General features: G+C 40.4%; 1 non-coding gene across 1 annotated transcript; it reads left to right on the top strand.

Moving 5' to 3' along the window:
- Nucleotides 1-819: 819 nt before the first annotated feature.
- Nucleotides 820-926, top strand: LOC120252431. The gene has a single exon (XR_005533961.1). It is a non-coding gene; the product is annotated as a small nucleolar RNA R71 (small nucleolar RNA).
- The last annotated feature ends 9,927 nt before the right edge of the window (nucleotides 927-10,853 follow it).

A 10,853-nucleotide genomic window follows, 5' to 3' on the forward strand; every position in this document is an offset into this window, starting at 1 on the left:
TGTTCATTGGGCCTCTTACTCGAAAGCCTAACTTCAACCTCACGACCACTTCTTAAAGTGATCACCTTCACATGCTCTCTAGGATTGGTCTCGGTATTACTCAGCAAGCTCCCTTGTGGTCTCTACGATAAAGTCTTCGCAATTTGTCCCACTTGATTTTCAAGATTGTGCAAACAAACAATGTGGTTGCGAAGTGTAGCCTCAACTAATTGAAACCTTGTATCCGACGATTGCACAAATCTAGTCAAGGCCTTCTCCAAATCGGTCATTCGGGTCTCCAAGCCTGAAACTCAGTTCTCCATGTTTGGGGTTTGTTGTTTTTGGAAACCTGGTGGTGTCATTGCCTTTTGTGGACCTTGGTTGCTCCATGAGAAATTGGGATGACTCTTCCAACAAGGATTGTAGGTGTTGCTATATGGATTCCCTTGGTTCCTCATTGCATTACCCATAAAATCAACATTCTCAACCAAAGATGCATCACCAATAGAAATCTGGCAATTGGAGGGAGCATGTCCTCCACCACACCTGGTGCAAGTAGTCACGGCCGCCACTCCATTCAAAGTTAGAAGATCTAACTTCTTACTTAATGATTCCACTTTAGCCGCCAATGAAGTTACTGCATCTATTTCATGGAGCCCGGGTGCCTTTTTCCTTTCCCATGCATTCCACTAATAACTATTCATGGTCATGTCTTCCACTAGCTGTCGGGCTTTTTTTAGGGTTTTACTCCCCATTGTACATCCAGCGGCGGCATCTAACAATTGCTTTGTACTCGGATTCAACCCATTATAGAAAGTCTGAATAATCATCCATTCGAAAAATCCATGCTGTGGGCACCTCCACAGAAGATCCTCGAAGCACTCCCATATCTCAAACAATGACTCCAACTCGATCTGTACAAACGACGAAATCTTATTGCGAAGCTTGGCCGACTTTCTTGGAGGAAAGTATCTATCATGAAAAGCTTTGACCATCTCATTCTACATCGTGATGGAGGCCTTGGGCAAAGAATGTAGACACTACTAGGCTCTTAATTGATAGAGAATGGGAAAGCCGTCAATCTGATAGCATCATCTGATACACCATTAATCTTCAGCATATCACAAACTTCCAAGAAGTTCTTTATATGGTTGTTTATATCCTCATCGGCCAAACCATTGAACTACGTTGTTTGTTGAATTATTTGGATGAATACCGGCCTTAGCTCGAAGTTTGGAGCTGTAATCGGGGGTCTCACAATACTCGATTATGTGCCCAAAATTAAGGGTGTAGTATAATCAGAAAGTGTTATCTTTTGCTCATTTTGTTCTGCCATATTATCTGACCCTTCCACTTCTATCTCAGCTTCATTAGACGGTTCTTGTACAGGTTCCTTTCCCCTTCTTTTGAGTGTATGTTCAAGTTCAGGATCTCCTTCATTCAATATCGAAGGGTTTTCTTGGGTCATAACCTGGAGCTGCACTAAAAGAAAGAATACAAAATCAGAATGATAATAGAAAAGAAGAAGTGAAATAGAATGAACGAATGAATAGTTAAGAAAACAAAGTGCAAAGTATCTATAAATGCCTACTCCCTGGCAACGGTGCCAAAAACTAGACAACGGCCCTTGCGTATGTCCCGCAAGTGCACGGGTTTGTCAAAGCAATAAACCCCAGATTAGTGGGTATCGTATCCATAGAGAGAAGGCAATAAAAACACTTAAATTGTTTCTTAACTAAATAAAAAGTGAATAGTGATTTGTGTGAAAAAATGAGATGTAACAAAAGTAAAAGAAACAAGAGAAAGAGTGCAAGTAAAGGGAGGTAAGGCATTCGATATAAGTGGGGTACCCGGATATTGTTCCACCTAGGACAATCGTTTCAAGTGGAAAAACCCTCTATTACGCTTTCTAACTAATGCATTTAAGAGTTATAGAGATCCTTAAATACATGGTTCCAAATCTAGGGTCAACCATGCCTAACTCTATAGATGTCCCGGAGGAGAAATTAAATAACCTCCCAACCTCGCACTCATATAGAATCACAATGAGTTCTAGGGATTCCAAGTGATAAATCCTCTTCCTAGATGTAGACCTAACTCTTTGGTCTAGGTGAAAGGTCCCTAGCCACAATTAAGCCCTAGGTGCTAAAATCACTTCAACGCTTCACTCCGTTACCCCTGCAACTAGGCCCCAGCAGAAGGTCATCCCTTAGCGCATTCACTCTACTATGACCACATAGAGCTCAAGGAAATGGAGGTAGAATAAATCACACCAGAGTGGAAAGGGGACGCTCCGCTATCTCTTGACTCACCCTCTCAACCCTCTCCAATCTAGCTTTGTCTAACTCTCGTGGTGTGTCACTCATTCATAAGAGTTACCAACAAGAACTCTCAACCCTAGTGTCACTCTAAGGAAGTATTCACACAATCAAGCATACAAGATTAGAACTAAAATAAAACATCAATTAATTGAAAGCATAATAAAAAGGTTCAATGAAATGAATGCATCCTAGGGTTCACAATTATCCAAGTACCCACTAGGGGGTTTAGCTCTCCATGGAGCTAATTATAACCAATGATATCAAATATAAAATCAAAGAATCCATATAAAACCCCCTCGATAGTCATGGCGATGGTCTTATGGATAGTCCTCTACTCGTCCAAGGGTCCCTTAGACCGGCCTAGGATACACCTCGCCATATCGGTGCCGACGAAAGCTCTCCCACTAACCTTCTTCCAAATGGAGCATGATGTTAGAGCCATAGAACTTCTCAAAATCCCTAGCCAATACCTGTCAAAATCCTAGCCATTACCATCTCTCAAGTTGGGGAAAAGATGGAGAAAAGAATGCTGAAATTGGGGCTGAAATCGGCCTTAAGTAGGGTTGGAATCGGGAATCCACACTCCCATGTCGGCGCCCCTGTGGATTTTTCGCACGGGTGTGTGGAATTTCCTCACAGTCGTGTGGATTCTATTTTTTACTCCTTCTTCGGTTGGCTATGAACAGTACCTTCTACAGTGTTTGCTACAGTATCCCCCTACATTATCGGCCCGAAACACTCCCGAATCCATGTTTTCATCGAGGTAACGTAAATGAGCACACGTTTACGACGTAGATCACTTTGCTTCTTCAATAAACAGAAATATTGTTGGAGATCTTGCTATACATACACAAGCTAGAATGTTTGAATATGACCGCCCTTGTGCCCCTCCAAATCATGGTGCTAACTTGAATACAAGGAGGTTGGCACACCTTCTAGCATCTTCAACCCGACTTATGTCTTTGCGTTTGAACCTTCTCAAGACTTTCTCCAAATGCTGCATTCACGATCTACTTTGGCTTCTTTCTCTAACCTTCAGCTTCACAACCCTATATGCATGAAAGTAACATAAATGCAAACATTTTAGTGTTAATACCCGAGAAAAATAATGCTCATCATAAGGAAAGAACACTTTGTTTTTCTTATCACACAAGCACTTATTAGATGTGAAATTCAAGAAAAGAAAAAGAGCTGGTGTAGAAGTAACACCGGAGGTTCCTAGCTCGACAATTTTGTGAGTGGGATTTATTAAATCATGAACTATAAATAATGCATGTTTTTCTAATGTTTAAGTTGCTTGCCTTTGAGTGATAAACTCCTTATTGCTAAACCTCCTTAAAAGTTTTATTTGGAGTTTAGATATCATGGCGATTTGTGATTTGGCTTATTGCATGGATATTTGCAAATTATATATATATATATATATTCTCGTGGTTTGGAAACAATATGTTTTGACATTTATGTTTCAAGTTATGCATTTTTAAGAGATTTAATGTTCTTGTTATGATGACCAAAAAGGCATGTGAAAACTAAGTTGAATATTTATTGTGATGATGAAATCCTTGAAGTATATTTTCAAAAGATACTTTTGTATGATGCTCTTGATGAAAGGATTTCAAGGCAAACGTTATAACCAAGCTATTCACTCTTGGAGTGAGATTTGGAATTGTGAACACCTGTGATCACTTAAATGGGAATCATGTTATCATGTTGATGTACATATTAAGCCTATGGGCTCGATTGTTATTTAAGTGTTTTGATGTTGACATGGGCGCCGAGCTCTAGAACTTACTGCTATAAGAAGTGGATGGTTTCCATGGGGCGGCCAGTTTAGTGGTGGTGTGGAAAACCATCAAACAGGTTATGCCATTTTATGTGGGAGCATAGAGCCCTGACTTGGATATAGTTGGGTTATTCAAAGTCACCACACGGACATCCCAATGGCCAATGCCAAGATACATGCATCTTGGTGGCTCTAGAACTAACCGAGGCCACGGTTAGTGACAAATGCCCTTTTTCATATGTACCGCAAGTGCACGGGTTTGTCGAAGTAATAATACCCCGGTGAGTGGGTAGTCGAATCCACAGGGAATAGTGATTAAGAACACAAAGATTGTTATTTAACTAGAATGAATATGAATCTATAATGATGTGAATAAGAATCAATGCAAATAGAAATAAGAAAAGAAGAAGAAGGCACAAATAAAAGATAGGAGAGGCAATCGACGATAAATGGGGCACTCGGACATTGCTCACCCTAGGACTATTGTTTCAAGTGCAAGACCAATCATTATGTTCCCTAACTAATGCTTAATGAGTTATGGAGATCCTTAAACACACAGTCCCAAAACTTAAGGTCGATAGTGACTAACCCTACACTATGCCCCGGTGGAGAAATCTCTCACTCTCGACACCTCACACTGTGCTATGTTGCTTTAGGCTCTAGGGAATCCAAGTGATAAACCATATTCCTTAATATAGATCTAACCCTTTGGTCTAGGCGAAAGACCCCTAGTCACAACTAAGCCCCAGATACTAAGGATTACTTCAACGCTTCACTCTGTTGCTTACACAACTAAGTCCCAGCAGAGTTTGTCTCTTAGCACTTCACTCTATTGTAACCGCAAAGAACTCTTGGAATGTGAAGGTAGGATAAATCACGGCGGAAGGGAAAGTGGACGCTTTGCTACCTCTCGACTCACCCTCTCAACCTTCTCCAATCTAGTATGGTCTAACCCGCACAGTGTGTCACTCATCGACAAGAATTACCAAAATGTATTCTTAGCCCTAGTGTTACTCTAAGGAAATATCAACTCAATAAGCATTCAACATTGGAACTCAATTAAAAAATCAATTAAAGGAAGCATAATAAAGGTCAAAGAAAAACAACATCATCCTAGGGTTTACAAGTCCAAGTACCCCCTAGGGGTTTAGCTCTTCATGGCGCAAAATATAATCAATAATGAAATTGAAAATAAAAATATGCAATCCATAAATAAAACCCCCGTGGTATTCGTCTCGATGGTCTTGTGGAGCGGCCGCGTCTTTTCCAAAGGTCCCCTCGTCAAGCCTAGGGCACACCTCGCTGGATCGGTGCGGACGAAAGCTCTCCCAATAACTCTCTTCGAAGGAAACACAATGTCAAAGGCCGTTAACCCCTCCAAAAATCTAGCAAAAGCCTCTCCAAACCCTAGCCGCGAGCGCCTCCAAAGGTGTAGAAAAGATAGACAAAATATGGAAAAGAGGATTCTGAAATTGGGCTAAAATCATAACTTAAATAGGGCTGGAATCGAGCATCCACATAGGAGTGTGGAATATCCACATGCCCATGTGAATCTCCAGGAAATAATTTTCTACACCCTGTGAACAGTAACTGCTACAGTAAGTTCCTACAGTGCTCTCCTACAATACTCTGCCAAAATACTCCCGAATCCAAACTTTTCATTGAGACAACATAAATGGGCACATGTCTATGTTGTAGATTGCTTTGAATCTTCAAATAAAAGCACATTTGATGATAATGTTCCTAGTTTTGTACAAGTCGGAACACATGAGTGTGACTACCTTTGTGCCTCTCTAATTTGCATATTTCCTTGAACACCACAGAGGTTGGCAGACACTCACATGTCATTGAGCACAATTTGAGTCTTCAAGTTTGTTCACTCCAAGATTTCATCAACTAAGTGCACTCGCAATCTACTTTGTCTTCTTTCTTCTATATTTGTCTCCACAACCCGACATGCACAAAAGAACACAAATACACATGCATTAGCGATAAAATCTGAGAAAATTAATGCTCATCATAAGAAAAGAATACTTTGTATTGTAAACACACAAAGCACTTATTAGTTAGTGATGGAGGGTTTTCAAGGCTAATTTGGATACTACTGATTTATTGATTTATTTATCTCTAAGCCTTTTGACATTTGAAGCTATTGAAAAGAATGTGTGAAACTGGATTCAATAATTGTATGGATTTCTTGATAATTTCCAAGGTATTTCGTTTTGCATTTGATTGAGAAAGCCTATAATCTTATGTTATATTTGTTCTTTAGATTATTTTTGTTCTTATTCAGAATAGAAACAGGTTTACAGCATCTTACTTTCAATTGATCATGCTTGAGCTATAATCCCATGTTCAACCCCTTACTGAGTAACCAAGTTACTCACCCCGTCTATCTTCCTCCCAGGTGATGGCACAGTGTAAGGGTGGAGACGTGAAGTGCTTCGCAAGAGTTGTGTCTCTCTTAACATTTTGAGTTGTGTATGTTGCTTATTCCTTGGCATGTATTATCAAGGATCCACTATGTGTTGTCGAACCCTATTACATCTTTCTTTAATTGAGATACTCTGTTATGATAGTTAGATTGATAAGTTATTCTGCGATACGAATGCGAAGCGTTCATTCCTTATGTTGAGCATTACTTTTCTCAGGTTTTTACATTAATATGTGTGTTTTTATGTTACTTTTACGCAGGTAGAGCTGTGAGGCTAAGTATGAAGGAAATAGGCCAATGTGGATCATAATGCACCTATTTTGGATGAGATCTTGCTAAGGTTCAAACACGAAGACATAGGACAGGTGTGAGATGCTAGAGTGTGTGCCAACCTCCTCGCATTCGAGTGAGTACATCTATTTGGAGGGGCACAAAGGCAGTCACACTCGAGCATTCCATCTTATGCATAAAAGAACAAGAACCCCACCAACATATATATTATTGAAGAAGCAAGTGATTCATGACGTGAACGTGTGCCCGTTTGCGTTACCCCGATGAAAGTATGGAATTGGGAAGTTATTCAGGTCGAAGACTGTAGCAGCACGGTAGCAATTACTGCAGCAGCACTATTTATAGCCGGCCGAGAAATCAGAGAAACAGAGAATCCACACGGGCGTGTGGAAATTACCCACGCCCGTGAGGAAATTCTGCACGGGCGCGTGTACCGTCCACGCCCGTGGAGTTGCCCGATTCCAGCCCTATTTAAAGCCGGTTCAGTCCCGATTTTGGTATTCTTTTCTCCATCTTTTCCCCAACTTGCGAGAAGGCTTCAGCTAGGGTTTCGAGGGGTATTGGCCAAGGTTTTGGAGAGGTTCTACGGCTCTGACATAGTGATTCCATTAGGAAGAAGGTTGGTAGGGGAGCTTCGATCGAGGCGTATTCTATACCGGACGAAGGAATCCTTGGACGACGAGTAGAGGACTTTCCACAAGACCATCGACACGACTATCGAGGGGGTTTCTTTATGGATTCATTGGTTTTACATTCTATTTCTTTGATTGTACTTAGCTCCATGGAGAGCTAAAGCCCCTAGTGGGTACTTGGGTGATTGTGAACCCTATGATGTATTCGTTTCATTGTACTTCTTTATTATGCTTTCAATAAATTGATGTTTATTGTGAGTTCCAACCTTGAATGCTTGATTGTATGAACATTTCCCCTAGAGTGACACTAGGGTTGAGAGTTCTTGTTGGTAACCTTGTGAGTGAGTGACACACCACGAGCGTTAGACAAAGCTAGGTTGGAGAGGGTTGAGAGGGTGAGTCGAGAGATACAGCAGCGTCCCCTTTCCCCTCTGACGTGATAGATTCTACCTCCGTTCCTCGAGTTCTTTGCGGCCATAATAGAGTGAATGGTCTAAGGGATGAACCTCCGCTGGGGCCTAGTTGCGCGTGCAATGGAGTGAAACATTGAGGTGATCTTAGTATCTAGGGCTTAATTGTGGCTAGGGACCTTCCGCCTGGACCAAAGGGTTAGGTCTAAATCTAGAAAGAGATTTATCACTTGGAATCCCTAGAGCTCATTGCAACTCTATGCGAGTGCGAGGTATTGAGATTATTCGATTTCTCCTCCGGGACATGTATAGAGTTAGGCATAGTTGACCTTAGATTTGTGACTATGTGTGTAAGGATTTCCATGACTCACCATTGCATTGATTAGGAAGCATAATAGAGAGTTCTTGCACTTGAAGTGATTATCCTAGCTGAAGCATCATCCGAGTACCCCATCTTTATCGATTGCCTTGCCTCCTCCTTACTTTTACTCTCTTACTTGTTGCTTTTAATTTCTGAGAATTGAATCAATTCCACACTTATCATTGTTGATACTCCACATAGCTAAGAATCGAATTAAGTGTCTTTACTCCCTACTCCTTGTGGATTCGACCCCGCTCATCCGGGATTATTACTTCGACAAACCCGTGCACTTGCGGGATATAAGCAAGGGGACCTTGTCACAGATCATACTATTAAGATATTTCGTTATAACAGTTAGATCATAATGTGTATGAGAAAAATACCTTCTACTTTGAGTTGTTATTATTATTATTGTCATTATGAACTCCATGTCATGATTATTTATGACTCATATCTTGTATTAAATGGATGAGCACGTGTAGGAATAATTGTGTATGGTGTACTGTTAAACTATTTCTTATTGTTATAGTGGTTTTGTACATGGAACATGTTAGCCTTAAGTTGATCTAGGGTTGAGGTAGGTGTTTGACCTCCCCTGGGTTGTCGTGGCGGTATGTCATGTGTGGGACTCGCGGGACGGTGCGTGACATAGGCTGCGAACTACATAGAGGTGATGACGTGTCTCGATATCTTACAGCAGATTCTTAAGCGTGGTGCTACTTCTCCTATTTTCATGAGACCCAGAGCTCCATCCAATCCTCCGGCATCACCAGCACCACCATCACCACTAAAAGCAGCAGTCGACATCGACGTTTGAGGCGTTTTTACTTTACTTGTTTTTATGTTTTTCATATTTTATTTTTGCATTTATTTTGGACTTGTATTACTCAGAAAGGATCTTCCTTCAAAGTTTATATTATTGCTTTTCAGTTGTTTCATATCGTATTTTATTTTCATATCTTTAGAGACTCGAGTTTAATTTGTTTTTGTTGAGCTTCATTGAAACCCCTTGTGTATACGTGCAGATGGTCTTGTGAGTATGGAATTTGAGGAATAGTCATTAGCATGGTCGATGTGATATTCACATAGCCGTGTGTGCTCCACAACCCATTGGAACTTAACTCTCAATGGATATAGCTCCATCAAATGTACAATTAGGAGTTCAAGGGAGTATAGTTTCAATTGCACATCTCCACACATGGTTTTGATTGTTATACTTCTTTATTGTGCTTGCATACGTACATTGAGGGTAATGTTCATCTTAAGACGTGTGTGTGTGTGTGGGTGGGGGAGGGGTGGGGGGTGGGGGGGTGGGGGGTGAGGGAGTTCACATTACACATGTTCTATACTTATGCTTCATTGTTCATGCTAATGTAGCTAGTGGCGGTTCACTTTAATTGCAATGGTTGTCTTCTTAAGTTTAGGAGAATTTTTAACATTGAATATTCTCATGCTCTAGTTTTACTTGAATTTTTAGGAATTTTTGCCCGATTGACACTTATTGCACTATTCACTCATTAAGCCTTGTGGAAACTCAAGTTCGACGTTAAAAGGGATTGCTTTTAGTTTGTTTTCTGTTTTAATTTCTTTGAAAAAAATAGTTGTTTGTTTTGTTGTGCATTGGGTGTACAAAGAGCTACCACCTATGAATTATGAAGCTACTCTCATAAGTCGGATACTAGTTATGCCCTAATGATAGAAAGAGATGTCTTATGGGATGAGTGAAAGCTACTACCCTGGTAGAAAGAGCTACCACCTTGAAAGTGTGAAAGCCACCTTAGCGGCCACTTAGAAAAGGGCTACCTTAGAGTATGTGTGGAGCTACTACCTTGTCTTTTCTTTTTGAACATAAATAAATACCTCTTAATTAGAGCTTTGAGGAGTATACGTTTGGTTGACTTGAGTAAGTTTACGCACACTTACACGATATCGGGTTGTTGTCCTTTTTTATTCAAGTTTTAAGCTAGACTATGTATTTTTCTTATTCGGTGTTGAAATTTCTCCTTACTTGTAGAATGCTTCCTTTGCATGCTTTTGGTGAACCTAAGGCTAAGTACTTTCAATCTTCCTTTTCAGAGGCTTTAATGTTTTTATTTTTGCTTGAGGATAAGCAAAAGCTTAAGTGTGGGAGAGTTTGATAAGTGCTTGTGTATAAGTAATACGAAGTATTTTTTTTACATTGAGCATTACTTTTCTCAGATTTTATCGCTTTTTCATGAAGTATTGGATTGAAAAAAAAACGTGAAGACACAAGTTGTGCTCAAATACATATGGGCGTGTGCCAACCTCAACTGTGCTCAAGCGAATACGCAAAATGGAAGGGCACAAAGGTAGTCACACTCACATGTTCTAACTTTTGCAATACTAGCAAGATCTTCGTTAATGTAATTTCATTAGAGACGCAACATGATTTACCGCATGGATGTGTGTCCATTCATGTGACCTCGATGATAAGAGTGGATTCGGGAGCATTTTGGCGAAGTACTGTAGCAGTTTATTATAGAAAATCACTGTAGCAAAATCACAATAGCAGTTACTCTTTATTGCTCGCAGGAAACCAAATCTGGAAATCCACATGGCCGTGTGGAAATTCCACACAGCCATGTGGATACCTGATTCCAGTACCTATAAATACTGTGACT

Source organism: Dioscorea cayenensis, chromosome 20 (genome assembly GCF_009730915.1).
Source record: "Dioscorea cayenensis subsp. rotundata cultivar TDr96_F1 chromosome 20, TDr96_F1_v2_PseudoChromosome.rev07_lg8_w22 25.fasta, whole genome shotgun sequence".
NCBI lineage: Eukaryota > Viridiplantae > Streptophyta > Magnoliopsida > Dioscoreales > Dioscoreaceae > Dioscorea > Dioscorea cayenensis.